Source organism: Schistocerca serialis, chromosome 5, assembly GCF_023864345.2.
Source record: "Schistocerca serialis cubense isolate TAMUIC-IGC-003099 chromosome 5, iqSchSeri2.2, whole genome shotgun sequence".
NCBI classification, from domain to species: Eukaryota; Metazoa; Arthropoda; class Insecta; order Orthoptera; family Acrididae; genus Schistocerca; species Schistocerca serialis.
The window spans coordinates 114,334,260-114,350,634 of record NC_064642.1 but is presented as its reverse complement, the minus strand read 5'-3'; positions in this window follow the sequence as shown (position 1 = coordinate 114,350,634).

Sequence of the window (16,375 nt, the reverse complement as noted above, 5' to 3'; positions counted from 1 at the left end):
ATTCTGGCAGGAACCACATGTCACAGACGTCTGTAAACGTAATCATTTGATACTTGGTCAACATGTTATCTACAAAATAAATTTTGTTGTGCTACCTCTTGTCTTTCTTGGTGTTGCATTTACGGTGGCCAGCAGTGTATAAGCACCTTGCGCGCCAGCATCCAAGTGCTTTTCAGTGGTCATTTCCGGTGCGGTTCTCCCCCTATTACCTGCAACGATCTTTCGTTTCAGCATGGAAATCCAGTATCCTTGACCTCGCGGCTTTCTTATTTCTTATTGAAGCTGTTCTCATGTTTGTGTATTTCTACATCTTCTCTAAGCCGACCATTGTGGCCGAGCGGTTCTAGGCACTTCAGTCCAGAACCGCGCTGCTGCTACGGTCGCAGGTTCGAATCCTGCCTCGGGCATGGATGTGTGTGATGTCCTTAGGTTAGTTAGGTTTAAGTAGTTCTAAGTCTAAGGGACTGATGACCTCATATGTTGAGTCCCATAGTGCTTAGAGCCAGAGCCATCTTCTCTAAACAAGCGGATGTGATAGCTCTTCCAAACAGCAAGAACTTCCGTGTCGGCGAATTTTACTATTCAGTCGGTTTAACAAAGCGATTGCTCTGCCATGGTCGATTTTTCCACCTACCGCAGCCTGCAACGTCGCGTATGTTCTGTGATCCTGGTGTTCATTGATGGTCCAGTCACTCCAACATAAACGTTTACTCATATACACGGTTCCATTTTCCTGCAAGACGTGACCAACCTCTTTCTTGCATGTCCCACCACACGAGTTATTTCACGTGGAAAGGCATCTGCTACGAACAGCTGGAAGGCGTCGCTGTGGGCAGTCCTCTTAGTCCAGTGGTAACCAACTTCTTCATGGAACATTTCGAAGCAGAGGCACTGGACGTGACACCTTGTAAACCTAAGGTGAGGTATGAATACGTCGACGATACCTTCGTTGTGCGGAGCCATTTAGAGGAACAGCTCGGTGACTTCCTAAGACACTTGAACAGCCTCCATGCCAACATAAAATTTACCATGGAGGTAGAAAAGGACAAACAGCTACCCTTCCTAGATGTGCTGGACATAAGGGACGGCGGAAACATGGGACACAACGTGTATCGAAAACCGACACACACACGGACCGCTACCTGCGCAAACTGTCAAATCACCACCCGAGTCAGAAAATGAGCGTGATTAATGCGCTCGTAACACGCGCAAAAGGAGTATGGGGGGGGGGGGGGGGGGAGGGGGGCGGGCGCAGCACCTCAGACGCGAGATGTAACATCTGGAAAGGTGGCTTCGCGTCCAGCCTGCTCTAACGACACAAGCGCAAATTGATATTCAGGCCTCTGACGAAAATCCGTCAATTACTGAGACCAGTTAAAGACACAGCAGGTCTCGGAACACCTGGGGTTTAAAGATACTTTGCGAGTGTGGCCAGTCTTATGTCGTACAAACAGTAAGAGCCACGGAACAACGTAAGAACGAGCATGAGAGGTTTTATCCCCTTCACTAAAAACTAAACTCCACCCGAACAGACTATGAAGGCCCAACGGTACCGTGTCATTCTCAGTCCACAGGTGTCACTGGATGCGGATATGGAGGGGCATGTGACCAGCACACAGCACTCCCGGCCGTATGTCAGTTTACGAGATCGGAGCCGCTACTTCTCAGTCAAGTAGCTCCTCAGTTTGCCTCACAAAGGTTCAGTGCACCCCGCTTGCCAACAACACTCGGCAGATCGGATGGTGACCCATCCATGAGCTAGCCCAGCCCGACATCGCTTAACTTCGGTGATCGGACGTAAACCGGTGTTACCACTGCGGCAAGGCCGCTTTTATCGCCTACACTACCCCGAGAAATCTGCTGTAGCTGAGATTGCCTTAGGAAACGGACAGATGATAAAATTTGACGAAACATCCGTCGTGGCTAGCACAAACGGCTTCTGGGATTGTGTCAAGAAGCCATTGAAATAAAAATCACCAATGATACCCTAAACAGAGACGGTAGGCTGCAGTTCAGTACGGTGTGGGATCCAGCGACCACGCGGTTGAGGCGAGTGCACCGAACGCCGCGCAACATACGCTCGTATAGCCGGCCGGTGTGGCCTTGTGGTTCTAGGCGCTTCAGTCTGGAACCGCAGGTTCGAATCCTGCCTCGGGCATGGATGTGTGTGATGTCCTTAGGTTAGTTAGGTTTAAGTAGTTCTAAGTTCTAGGGGACTGATGACCACGGATGTTAAGTCCCATAGTGCTCAGAGCCATTTGAACCATTTGAACCATACGCTCGTATATGGCGATACCGCAGGCACCAGTGACGTCACCGCCGGCCGCTAGTGTATGTAAGCGGCGTACCAGCAGCCCACTGACAGACATACCGCTTGACAATGGCCAAGGAGTTCTTGGCCGAAAGCTCGTATAATTTTAATTGCTTGACGTGGTTGGAAACGCGAGAACTTTTTATTCGATGTTAACGTCGCGATACGCTGCATTCTTACAAAGACAAAGAACTGCGATACAGCCAACAGGGGTAGGACAAAATGTCCTATTACCAGGTTTAGATAATAATTTGAAATTGAAAAACATGTTCATAAACAAATGTCAATTTTTAGATTTAGGTAAGACAGCAAGCTACACAGAAAGAAGGAAGAAAAACAAATATGGACAGTGAAGCTATCTAAAATAATATTGTTTACAATATTTACACCAACCACTACAATGAGTAATAAGATTAAAAAAGTTTAATGCGACTAAATGTTGCAATTGAAGTGAGGAGAAATAAGTGCGATTTTCAGAAGGTAAATATTTGTAGAAGCTATAATGAAACCCTCTTTATACTATCTAACGAGGAAAATGCTTAAAAGTTAAATCTTTATTGTCTGCAAATGCAAAGCGTTGTAACTCTGAGCTGTCAACATACAAAAGACAAATATGTAACTTCGCTAGTCAGAACTGCGTATGGATGAACTCCATTTTAGTATTTATGGACTGTACAAGAGACGAGAATGATGTTTCACGAAAATGGAGAATAGTGCACTCTTAAACGACTCTACAAACATTGTGCTTATGTATGAATGACAAGCTGACTATACTGCAGGTAGTCGAGCAGTTCGATAATTTATTTGGTATTAGTTCTATGGGAATGATGCAAGTGCACGCCGTAAATGATAGGAGAGGATATATGAATACGGTGGTAGGCACCATGAGGACCCCACGGTAGAATTCAGACATTGACATTCAGAGCACTGGGCAGAAATCACATTGCGTCAACACCCGCTAGGGCCATCGCAACCCACGGTAGAGAATATAATTATGTGTAAATGCTTAGGTATGTGTTACGACGAATGATGTGCGGAGTAGTGAAACGCGCATGAACGCTCATCACTGTGAATAGAAAGATAGTCATGAAACGCACGAATTCTGACGAATGTTCAGTGAGTTTCATATGAATAAACAAACCATCTATTTACGTAATGATTGGTAACTCATGCTTTTCCTGATCAGCATAACGCATTTAGCTGTCGAGAGCTGATTTAACCTTCGCCATTCCCGCATAAACGATGTAGTCAGAAACATTTCACAAAAATCGACCTATAGGTGTGTTGTGGGTTGGCAGGAGAGCCAACACCGGGTTACTAGAGGAAGCCGAAAGGCACGCGTTTTAGCTCACGCAGGCTGGCGTGAGGTCTGGAACAGGACAAGGAAATTAGAATTTAGGAAAAACGGACGTAGCTGGTGGAATACTTAACTATAATCCATTAATGATGAGTGTCGCTCTTGACTGTACATTATTCACAATATCAATAGTAACTGAACATGGCGCCTTGCTAGGTCGTAGCAAATGACGTAGCTGAAGGCTATGCTAACTATCGTCTCGGCAAATGAGAGCGTATTTTGTCAGTGAACCATCGCTAGCAAAGTCGTCTGTACAACTGGGGCGAGTGCTAGGAAGTCTCTCTAGACCTGCCGTGTGGCGGCGCTCGGTCTGCAATCACTGATAGTGGCGACACGCGAGTCCGACGTATACTAACGGACCGCGGCCGATTTAAAGGCTACCACCTAGCAAGTGTGGTGTCTGGCGGTGACACCACATTCCTCCCCCGCAAATCGGCGCACGGTTGTGGCATAAGGCTTCCGCCCGCCGTGGGGAGGACCCCAAGTTGACGTATCCGACGAGGTGGGGAGCCTAACAACAGGCGAGGCTGTGCCACCCGCACCCTGCCATTCGGACTGCGGGGAGCTAGGAAACGCCTGAAAACCTGCTCCAGGGTGCACGCCAATATGCGGTGTATGCGCCTGCAGAGAGACAGGAGGGGCCGAAGGGTCGACCTCCATCGGGCCGGGGCACCCGACGGGCGAAGACGACATATGATCCGGAGCGGGCAAGAGTTCCATGTCGCAGGACAACTGGGCACGGGAAGCGATCGGCGGCGCGTGACCCAGGGGGGCGCCCGGCGGTCGCAGCGACGCGTCCACTGCGGGCGTCGCCGGCGGGAGAACAGGTGGCGGCGGCGGCGGCGCGTCGCCATGGGGCAAAATGGAAGGCAGCGTCGGTAACACCTGGGGATGAGGCGAGCCAGTAGATAGGTCCCCAGGGCGCTGACCGGACGGCACCGTCGCTGAAAGCAGACGGGGAGCGGCAGATCCCGTGCGGCGACAGAGGCGCAACTGATTGAGATGCCGACGCACCTCACCAGAGGCCCCCAAAACCAGATACATAGCGCGGCCGAGGCAGCGAAGAATGCGCCCTTCGAGCCAACGCCGTAACCCACGATAGTGGCGGTAGTAGACAACGTCGCCTGGGGCAAAAGCAGGTGTCTGCCGCTTCACAGGAACCTGATGCGGCGGATGGAGCAAAGACATCAAGGTTCGATGAGGGCGACCGTGGAGCAACTCAGCCGGCGAGTGAACATCTCGGGGCTGAGAGCGATACGAGGACAAAAAGAGCAATAACGCGTCCTCCCGAGAATGCGATTCTTTCAACTTCAACATCTGTGACTTGAAAGTCCTGACCAATCGTTCAGCGGCACTGTTTGACTGTGGCGAAAACGGCGCGGACGTCAGATGTTGAATACCATTGGTCTTGCAGAATGACTGAAATTCTGCAGACATGAATTGTGGGCCATTGTCGGAAACAATAGTCTGTGGAAGACCTTCAATGCAAAAGATAGCAGATAACGCTTGGATGGTGGCAGATGACGTCGTGGAAGATATCGGGACAACAAAAGGAAAATTACTGAATGAATCGACCAGAACCAACCGTCGAGCATTCCAGAATGGACCAGCAAAATCGATGTGTAAGCATTGCCAAGGGGAAGTGGCTTTTGGCCATGCAAAGAATTTCCGCGGTGGTGCTGATTGTTGTTCAGCACACACCATTGCAAGAAGAGCAGATACTCGTAATCGCGGCATCGATTCCGAACCAAGTACAGTGCTGACGAGCAAGTTGCTTCCTTCTCAGTATACCCCAATGTCCTTGGTGGAGAAGCTGTAAGGCAGAGGACTGTAACGAACGTGGGACCACGACCCTGGACTGATCACTATCAGAACGCAACAGCAAAACACCACGTCGTACAAAAAGTCTCTCCTGGTGAGCATAAAATCGGCGAACCAACGGATCCCCGATCCGTGACTTTGACAAGGGCCATTGCGAAGCAACAAAACGCAGAACGGTAGCAAGGACAGGGTCGGCAGCTGTGGCTGTAGCTACACGACGAAAATCAATCAGAAACGATTCGACCACGTCATCGGTTTCCGAATCAATGCACATGCAAGCAAGTTCGGAGGAATCGAATGCTCTATCCTCAGCAACAGGCAAACGGGACAACGCATCAGCGTTTCCGTGCTTAGCAGTGGACCGATACAAGATCTCGTAGTGGTACTGCGACAATAGACCCGCGAATGAATTTCTGCGCTGTACGTGGAGGTGCAGGCTTGGTCGGATGAAAAAGCGATGTCAAAGGTTTGTGGTCTGTGATGATGGTAAAGTGACGACCATACAAGAAATCATGAAACTTTGTAACACCAAATACGAGAGCCAATGCTTCTTTCTCGATCTGTGAATAATTTCGTTGCGCAGACGAGAGCAATTTGGACGCAAAGGCAATAGGGCGATCGTGCGATCCATCTTTGTGCGTAAGCACAGCACCGATCCCAAAATCCGATGCATCCACCATCAACAAAAGGGGCTTCTGAGGATCGAATGGCTAAGCATGGAATTGGAAAGCAACGCCGATTTCAACTGGCGAAAGGCGCGTTCGCATTCCGTCGTCCAGACGAACGGAACACCTTTACGGCGTAAGCGATGAAACGGAGCTGAAATGGAAGAGGCCTGTGGAACATAGCGATGATAATAGTTAATTTTTCCCAGCACATTCTGTAGCTGCTTCAAATTCTGCGGCGAAGGCAAGCCTTGTATGGCACGGAGGTGCTCTGGCCTGGGATGTATGCCTTGGGCATTGAGTACATGTCCCAGGTAGGGTAAGTCAAGAGCAAAAAACACACATTTGTCCATCTGCAAGCGAAGACCATTTTGTCGCAAGACCTGAAATAATGTTCTGAGATTGGCTAAATGTTCTTCTTCCGTCCTTCCGGAGATCACAATATCGTCCAGATAGTTTGCTGCAGTAGGGACCGACGCACAAACAGTTTGTAGATATTGCTGAAACAATGCAGGGGCGGATGCACACCCGAATGGCAGTCGTTTGAATCGATACAAACCAAGATGCGTGTTAACCACCAAAACGCGCTGGGATTCTTCGTCCACCGATATTTGCAAGTAAGCATTTGCTAGGTCCAACTTCGAAAAATATTTACCCGGGCACAGTTTGTCAAAAAGATCTTCTGGGGGGGTAAAGGAAAAGTTGCAGTCACTAGTTGTGGATTCACTGTTGCCTTGAAGTCCACACAAAGTCTCAATTTTCCGGAAGGTTTTGGCAAAATTACTAAGGGTGATGCCCAGAGAGAAGCCTGCACACATTCAATTACACCTTGTGATTCCAAATCGTGTAATGTTTTTGCGACCTCATCACGCAATGCATGTGGAACATTGCGCGCTCTGAAAAATTTCGGTTGTGCGTTTACTTTCATTTCCAAATGTGCTTTATAGTTCTTAGCGCAACCGAGGCCCTGTGCAAAAATGTCTGCAAATTCTTCACATAGACGAGAAACACTGTCGGAAGGCACAGTCTGGTTCACTGATAGGACCTGATCTACTATAGACATGTTAAACAACTGAAATAAATCGAAACCAAACAAGTTCACTGCAGAAGAAGAACGAAGGACGTAAAATGACACAAGTTTTGTTTGTCCCTTGAATGTTGCAAGAAGGCTGCACACTGTCCTAATACAGGGATCTTGTGACCTGAATAGGTAGTTAACTCAACATTTGCGGCATGCAACGGAGGTGTGCCCAGCTGTTTGTAAGTGTCTTGATTGATCAGTGAAACTGCAGCCCCGGTATCAAGCTGGAATGGTATCACTTTGCTGTTAATGTCCAAGTCTACAAAAAGTTTATTGTCCTGCTGATGACAAGAGCGACTGTCTCGTGCAACATGAACTGACACTGGCACATAATCACTTGCGACTTGACGTGATTTCCGGCGATGTCGACGCACACTATTTGTGGGACGAACACAGTAACTGTTAGAGAGAGTGGGACTGAGCGGAGTGGAATGAACTATATGAATTTCCATGGGCGAAGTTTCGTGAGCCTGAGTATCCTTGGTTCGATTCCGATTCCGGCGCGAAGCAAAGGGCCTGGAATGGTTGTGAGTTTCTGATCCGAGCTTTTTCTGGCAAACACTCTGAACATGTCCTTTTTTATTACAGAAAAAGCAAATAGCCTGGCGTGATGGGTAATTCTCATGCGAATGTCTAGTAGCACACTGCGGGCATGATTTTAGCACTGCATTTACTTGCCGGCGCGGTTCACGTGGCTGAGAGCCTGGCGGCAGCGGCGCGGCCGGGCGCGAGGTCTGTTTACTGTTCCGTGCAGCTTGCTCGGCGGGCCGGTTAACCTGACACATGGGTGGCGAAGTTTCAAATGATTCCTGAGCAAAGTCAAGTGTGTCTGTCCATCACTTGTTGAAGGGAGGGATTGACTAGTTTCAAAATCTGTTCCCCTATATGAACATCAGAAACGTTCTGTGCAATTGCATGTACCATAGTAACTGAATAAGGGAGTCCACATTGACACTCAAAAGCACAATCTCTAGTAAGGCCTTGCAAGGTTGCAACCCACTCATGATTAGTCTGTCCTGCCGTATGTTTTGTACAAAAGAAGGTATACCGTGTGGCAACTACATTGACTGATTCTTTGAAATATGCATCTAATGCAGACAAAATTTCGTCGTAGGACAGAGTTGCTACGTCGCATCGGGGAAATAATTTGACTATCACATGGTACGTGGTCACCCCTACTGAGGACAACAAAAAAGGCTACCACTCGTTACCTTGAATTCTGTAGGCAGCGAGATGGAATCCAAATTGGCGTGACCACTCCATCCAGCTTTCCAGTGCAGCATCAAAAGGACGAAAAGTTGGTGCAACTGCGTGTTGTGGCTGCGTTAGTGGTGGAGCGACGGCTGCCACGACGTTTTGCATCGCACGTTGACCCTGGACAAAGTGTCCAAGGGCATCCAGTAAAGCCTGCGTCTGCTGATTCTGTAAGCGATAAAATTCGGACAGTACATCTGGAGATGGTGGCGAAGCCATTACACAAGTAAATCAGGGCAGTATAGTTACGAACGCGGTATTGTCTCGTCGCCAACGTTGTGGGTTGGCAGGAGAGCCAACACCGGGTTACTAGAGGAAGCCGAAAGGCACGCGTTTTAGCTCATGCAGGCTGGCGTGAGGTCTGGAACAGGACAAGGAAATTAGAATTTAGAAAAAACGGACGTAGCTGGTGGAATACTTAACTTTAATCCATTAATGATGAGCGTCGCTCTTGACTGTACATTATTCACAATATCAATAGTAACTGAACATGGTGCCTTGCTAGGTCGTGGCAAATGACGTAGCTGAAGGCTATGGTAACTATCGTCTCGACAAATGAGAGCATATTTTGTCAGTGAACCATCGCTAGCAAAGTCGGTTGTACAACTGGGGCGAGTGCTAGGAAGTCTCTCTAGACCTGCCGTGTGGCGGCGCTCGGTCTGCAATCACTGATAATGGCGACACGCGAGTCCGACGTATACTAACGGACCGCGGCCGATTTAAAGGCTACCACCTAGCAAGTGTGGTGTCTGGCGGTGACACCACAAGGTGGTGAAATGTTTGCGCAAAATTACACTTTTTGGTGTTTTACAGAGCAGATACTACATAAAACACTCTGTGTTGCGCATATTTGAAATCAATGCATCAGTACTCGTGATACAAAGAAGAAGAACTAGCGAGGTGAAGATTTGAAGTTATAAGAATAATTTATACAGAATAAATAAAAGCACGCAAACATCTAAGTGGCTATTTTTTCTGTTTTCCGTCTTTCCTTAGCTGCTTTAAATTCGTGGAGGTACGTTCCGTGTACGCAACTAAAGGGATATATGCGATGTGACAAACGTGGGCGAAAGAACGGCAGAAATCGGCCAGCTGGAGCATAGAAACTAACGAATACATCTCCAGGACCACACGCATGAGTTAACAGCGCTGCAAATCGCCAATGAAGATGCTTCCCAAACAAAAGAAGCGAAACGTGTATGGTAATAAACAAACGACCTTCAATTAGCAGCATAGACGCAACTTCTTCTTCATGTGCCGTCTCCTCTAAGAAGGTTGGCTGTCATCATGGCAATTTCTGATCTTGATTTGGCTGATCTAAGGAGTTCTGACGTTGAACAGTTGTACCAATTTTTTAAATTGTCAATCCAGGATGTCCGTCTTCTACCCCTCGTTCTCTTCCCACAAATTTTCCCTTCTAGTATTATTTGCAATATTTTGTAATTTACTCCCCTAATAACATGGCCTAAATACTGTAGCTTCCTTACTTTAATAATTTTAATTAATTCTTTTTCCTTTCCCATTCTTCTTAGGACATCTTGATTAGTAATCCTCGACACCCATCTAATTCTAAGTATTCTTCTATATGCCCACATTTCAAAAGCTTCTAAACTGTTCATGTCCTTCTTTTTCAATGTCCACGCTTCCATTCCGTATAATAATTTTGAGAATACATAGCATCTTAGTAACCTCATTTTTGTGTTTAAACAAATGTCTCTCGAACAGAATGCATTTTTCATCTTATTAAAGATACTTCTGGCCTGTCCTATTCTCGATTTAATTTCTTCTGAGCTTTCAATCTCCTCATTTACAATTGTTCCGAGATATTTAAATTTACGTACTTGATCGACTCTTTCCCTATTGATTGTAAGATTTTCTTGTTGGTGTGTTTTAGATATCACCATGAACTTAGTCTTGCTTACGTTAAGAGTCAAGCCAAATTCTTCACTTTTTTCTGCGACTTTGTCAAGAAGTAATTGTAGATCTTTGAGGTTTCCAGCTAGTAGCGCAGTGTCATCAGCAAACCTAACATTGTTAATGTTTAGCCCATTCACTTTAATGCCAGCTATTTCATCTGATAGAGCTGCCTGGATTATGTCTTCTGAATACATATTAAACAATAAGGGTGAGAGAACGCAACCTTGTCTCACACCCCTCTTTATTTCTATATCATTCGATAACTCATTTTCTACCTTCACGGTTGCGGTTTGATTGTAGTAGAGGTTATGTATAATGCGGATGTCTTTCTTATCAAGTGTTTTCTTTTCTAACAATTCTATGAGATGATCATGACGAACTTTGTCAAATGCTTTATTATAATCCAGGAAGCACACATATAGTGGCTGGTTAACCTCCATACATCATTGCGCTAATATGTTAAAAGCAAACAATGCTTCTCTTGTACCGAGGGAACTTCTAAAACCGAATTATGTTTCACTTATACCTTCTTCTACTTTTTTGTATATTCGTTGGTGTATAACTTTTAGAAATATCTTTAAGGTGTGACTCATTAAGCTTATTGTACGGTGATCATTACAAGTTTTGGCATTAGCCTTTTTGGGTAATGTAACAAAGGTAGATGTCAACCAATCCCTAGGAATAATTCCTGAATTATAAATATCATTAAACAATTGTACAAATATATCTATATGGTCTATTCCTATGAGTTTCAGGAAGTCATTTGGTATCTTATCCGGTCCAGGGGCTTTTCCTGTCTTTGATTTGTTGATAACATGTAATATTTCTTCTTTCGATATGCTTGGTCCTTGTTCTCCGATCATGTTATCATAAAATTTTTGATCTTTTCTTGTATCTTCAAATAGTTCTTTGACATATTCTGTCCACCTGTCCAGTTTACCTTTAACATCAGGAATTATTTTGTCATTTTTATCTAACAATAAACTTGTACTTTTCTTTTTATTAAGTCCAGCTAAATCTTTAACTTTTTTGTGTAAGTTGAAACTATCATGTCTTGTTTCATAACTCTCAATTTCAGAGCATTGTTCCTTGTACCATTCTTCTTTTGCTCGCCGTGTTTCTTTTCGTACTTCTGCATGTAATCTTTTATACTCACTTTCATCTCTATTTTTAAGTATTCTTCTTTGTTCCATCAATTGTAATATCTTCTCTGTCATCCACTTCTTTTTCATGTTGTCGTGTTTGGTCGCCATTGTGTTTTTACATGCATTATTTAATGCGTCTTTTATAAGTTCCCATTTGCCGTCAATGTCTTCTGTTTGATTATTCTTTATCCTAACTAATTCCTTATTAATCTCTTCAGAAGTCTTTTGTTTAGTCAAGGGGTCTCTTAGAATAGTTGTATTTATATAGTCCTTCTTTTGTTTCTTTTGTATGGCTTTCAGTTTCACATGGAACTTTGCTACTAAAAGGTTATGATCAGAAAATATATCAGCTCCTGGATATGTTTTCACACCATGAATAGAATTTTTGTACCTCTTGTTTATAAGTATGAAATCAATTTGATTTCTGCAAACTTCTTCATTACAGTCTCTTGGTGATTTCCAAGTATAAAGTCTTCGTTTAGGGAGTTTAAAAAATGTGTTTGTAATAGACAGATTGTTTTCCTGGCAAAATTGTGACAGCAAATCTCCTCTTTCATTTCTTGTTCCTAAACCAAAAGGTCCAATAAGATCACCTTCACTTCCTTCACCTATTTTGGCATTAAAATCTCCCATGATGATAATAATGTCTCTGCTTTTTGAGGTTCCTATTGCTTGTGTTAATTCTTCATAAAATTTTCCTATTTCTTCTTGGTCTTTGTCGGCTGTTGGAGCATAGATTTGGATTAAATTAATATTTGTTTGTTTCGTTTGTAAATGTAGACTGATTACTCTATCTGAGATTGGTAAAATGCTTTTGACAGATTTACTAGCATACTCATCTAAAATTATTCCTACCCCATTCCTGTGCTGGCTATCAGAATTTCCCGAGTAATATACTTTCATGTTGTCAATGGTCATTTCTCCTGAGTCAGTCCATCTTGTTTCACTTACACCCAAAATGTTAATTTTTAGGCGTTTCATTTCTTGTATAACATTATTTACTTTGCCTGGTTGGTATAATGATCTTACATTCCAAGTTGCTATTGTTGCATTATTTTTGTATTTACTTGTGGCATTGTTCAAGGCTCTCCCCCCCGGAGATCCGAGTGGGGGAGTTGAAACTCCGGATAATTTGACATTGAACCCTGCCATGATGAGTTTTCCTGGGGATATCCATTGGATCTTTAATGCTGTGGTTTCCCGTTGCCTTCAGCATCCTATGCCGTTGACCACCCTTGGTGATTCTTCCGTCTTTAGGAGTGATTTCTCACTCCAAGGACAAGAGGGTGCCCTTGCTCTACCAGCTCATCCGCCCTCTAGAAGGTCGTTGGCTTAGTAGAGGGTTCTCCTTATCCCGGGAGAAACTCGGTCGCCAGAGCCTCGTTAGCGTAGCAGGGGATACCACGTGCCGGAGAGGTTGACATTTGTGTGGGAGAGGCTATTGGTGACGCATCCCACACCTTACCCCCCATAGACGGAACATACCTCCACAAATCTAAGTCGCTGTGCAAAAGATAGATTGACCCTTGTAATGATGGTCATACGGTCACACGTTATAAAAATATTTGTGTTGAGAGGAGCAAACAATACCAGTAGTTGAAGAACGCATTTCTTTGACAAGAAACTTGAGTTAACACTCTCGTTTTCTATTGGAGGCACATGTATACAAACTTGTGCATGGTATAAGTAGTAATTACGTAAGTGTCGAAGTGCAATTTGGTACGGGACTTTAATGCTCGTCTACAAGGGCACATTTCCATATTATTTTAGCAAGGTCTTTTTCTAGTAGTAATCTACACTGTTGAGCCAAAACATTACGATCTCCTGATGACAGCTTGTTTGTCCGTCTTTAGTACGAAATACATCACCGATTCTGCGTATTAGGGATCCAACAGTCAGTTGGTCGGTTTGCGGTGGTATGTGGCATTTGATGTCTAAACACAGGTCAAGTAATTCGCGTAAATAACTGGTCGCTGATCTGCGTACGCGATGATGACGCCCGATAGTCACCCAGATGCCTTCCATAGGATTTACATCAAGCGAATTTGGTTGCTGAGACATCAACATGAGATCACTATGATGCTCCTCAAACAACTGTAGCATGGTTTTGGTTCCGAGACACGGGCCGTTAACACTGCTGAAAGCTGACATCGCCGTCGGGGAAGACATCAAGCATGATGAGATTCAGGTGGTTCGCAGCTGTCAGCGTGTCTTCGATTATTACCACAGGTCCCATGGAAGCGCAGGAGAATATCTCCCACAGCTCAATACTGGTCCCACCAGCCTGTGTTCGTGGCGCGCTGCACGTTTCGAGGCGCCGTTCACCTCTATGACAGCGTTTGTGGAGACGATCATCAACCTAGTGCAGCAAAATCGTGATTCACCCGAAGAGCCGACACGCTCGACGGGTCGAATCCCGATGGTCCCGAGCCCACCGCAATCGTAATTGACGATGTCGTTGGGTCAACATGTGAACACTTAGGGGTGGTCTGCTGCGGAGCTCAATGTTCAACAATATACGATGAACGGTGTGCTCCGAAACACTTATGCGTGCACCAGCACTGTGCTCTTCCGGCAGAGATGCCACAGATCACCATCTATCATACTTCACAGAGCAGCCAAGTGTCCGAACTCCACGTTCTGTGAATATTCGTGGACGTGCACCCATTTTGTGCCTTGTGGTTGTTTCACTGTCCTACTACCTCCTTCCATAGATGTACAAGATAGTTGCATTCGACCACCTTTGCCGTTCTCGAAATACTCGTTCACAGGCTCTGCGTAATAATAATCTTCCTATTGTCAAAGTCGCTTATCTTAATGGATTTCCCCATTTGCAGCCCATATCATCGCTAGGGCGACCCCCCTCTCAGTGTCTGCTCCACTTACATACTATGTTAGGCCTCAGGTGCCCGCAACGCCACCAGGCGGCATTCAACGTCACGGGGGGCAATCTACATCTACATCTACATGGATACTCTGCAAATCACATTTAAGTGCCTGGCAGAGGGTTCACTGAACCACCTTCACAATTCTCTATTATTCCAATCTCGTATAGCGCGCGGAAAGAATGAACACCTATATCTTTCCGTACGAGCTCTGATTTCCCTTATTTTATCGTGGTGATCGTTCCGCCTCTCTTTCAATGATTTCCAGCCCAAATCCTGTATCATTTCTGTGACACTCTCTCCCATATTTTCGGGCGCTGATAACCTCGCTGTTGTGCGCCCTAAAACACTAATCATCATCATCATCATCTCCCATATTTCTGGATTATAAAAAACGTGCTGCCCTTCTTTGAAATTTTTCGATGTACTCCGTCAGTCCTATCTGGTAAGGATCCCACACCGCGCAGCAGTATTCTAAAAGAGGACGAACAAGCGTAGTGTAGGCAGTCTCCTTAGTAGATCTGTTACATTTTCTAAGTGTCCTGCCAATAAAACGCAGCCTTTGGTTACCCTTCCCCACAACATTTTCTATGTGTTCTTTCTAATTTAGGTTGTTCGTAATTGTAATACCTAGGTATTTAGTTGAATTTACGGCTTTTAGATTAGGATGTGGATGACCTCACACTTTTCGTTATTTAGGGTCAACTGCCACTTTTCACACCATTCGTATATTTTTTCTAAGTCGTTGTGCAGTTTGTTTTGATCTTCTGATGACTTTATTAGTCGATAAACGACAGCGTCATCTGCAAACAACCGAAGACGGCTGCTTAGATTGTCAACCAAATCCTTTATATAGATAAGGAACAGCAAAGGGCCTATAACACTACCTTGGGGAACGCTTGAAATCACCTCTGTTTTATTCGATGAGTAAATGTAATTTTTCGATTGTTCAGTGTTTGTACTATACATTATGCTGAATTTGTCTTATACAAATTAGAGTAGATTTTGTAGTGAATTCTTCTATAGGGGTTGTTGAATTTAATTGTCACTGTGTTCTATCGGTTATAAATTTAGCAATCCCATGAGATTAGCGATACACAGGACATTCATTTGAAAGAAATAAAATAAAAAAATCGGAACGCTAAACCATCTCTTCAAGGAATCAAGTAACGTACTTAAATATTAGTCGAGCAGTCATTAGTTATGCCCAGTGTAAATAAGAGCCTGCCGGAGTGGCCGAGTGGTTCTAGGCGCTTCAGTCTGGAACCGCGCGACCGCTACAGTCGCAGGTTCGAATCCTGCCTCGGGCTTGGATGTGTCTGATGTCCTTAGGATAGTTAGGTTTAAGTAGTTCTAAGTTCTAGGGATATATATATATATATATATATATATATATATATATATATATACAGGGTGTCACAAAAAGGTACGGCCAAACTTTCAGAAACCATTCCTCAGACACAAATAAAGAAAAGATGAAAAGATGTTATGTGGACATGTGTCCGGAAACGCTTAATTTCCATGTTAGAGCTCGTTTTAGTTTCGTCAGTATTTACTGTACTTCCTCGATTCACCGCCAGTTGGCCCAATTGAAGGAAGGTAATGTTGACTTCGGTGCTTGTGTTGACATGCGACTCATTCCTCTACAGTACTAGCATCAAGCACATCAGTACGTAGCATCAACAGGTTAGTGTTCGTCACGAACGTGGTTTTGCAGTTAGTGCAATGTTTAAAAATGCGGGGTGGCAGATGCCCATTTGATATATGGATTAGCACGGGGCAATAGCCGTGGCGCGGTACGTTTGTATCGACACAGATTTCCAGAACGAAGGTCTCCCGACAGGAAGACGTTAGAAGCAATTGATCGGCTTCTTAGGGAGCACGGAACATTCCAGCCTATGACTCGCGACTGGGGAAGACCTAGAATGACGAGGACACG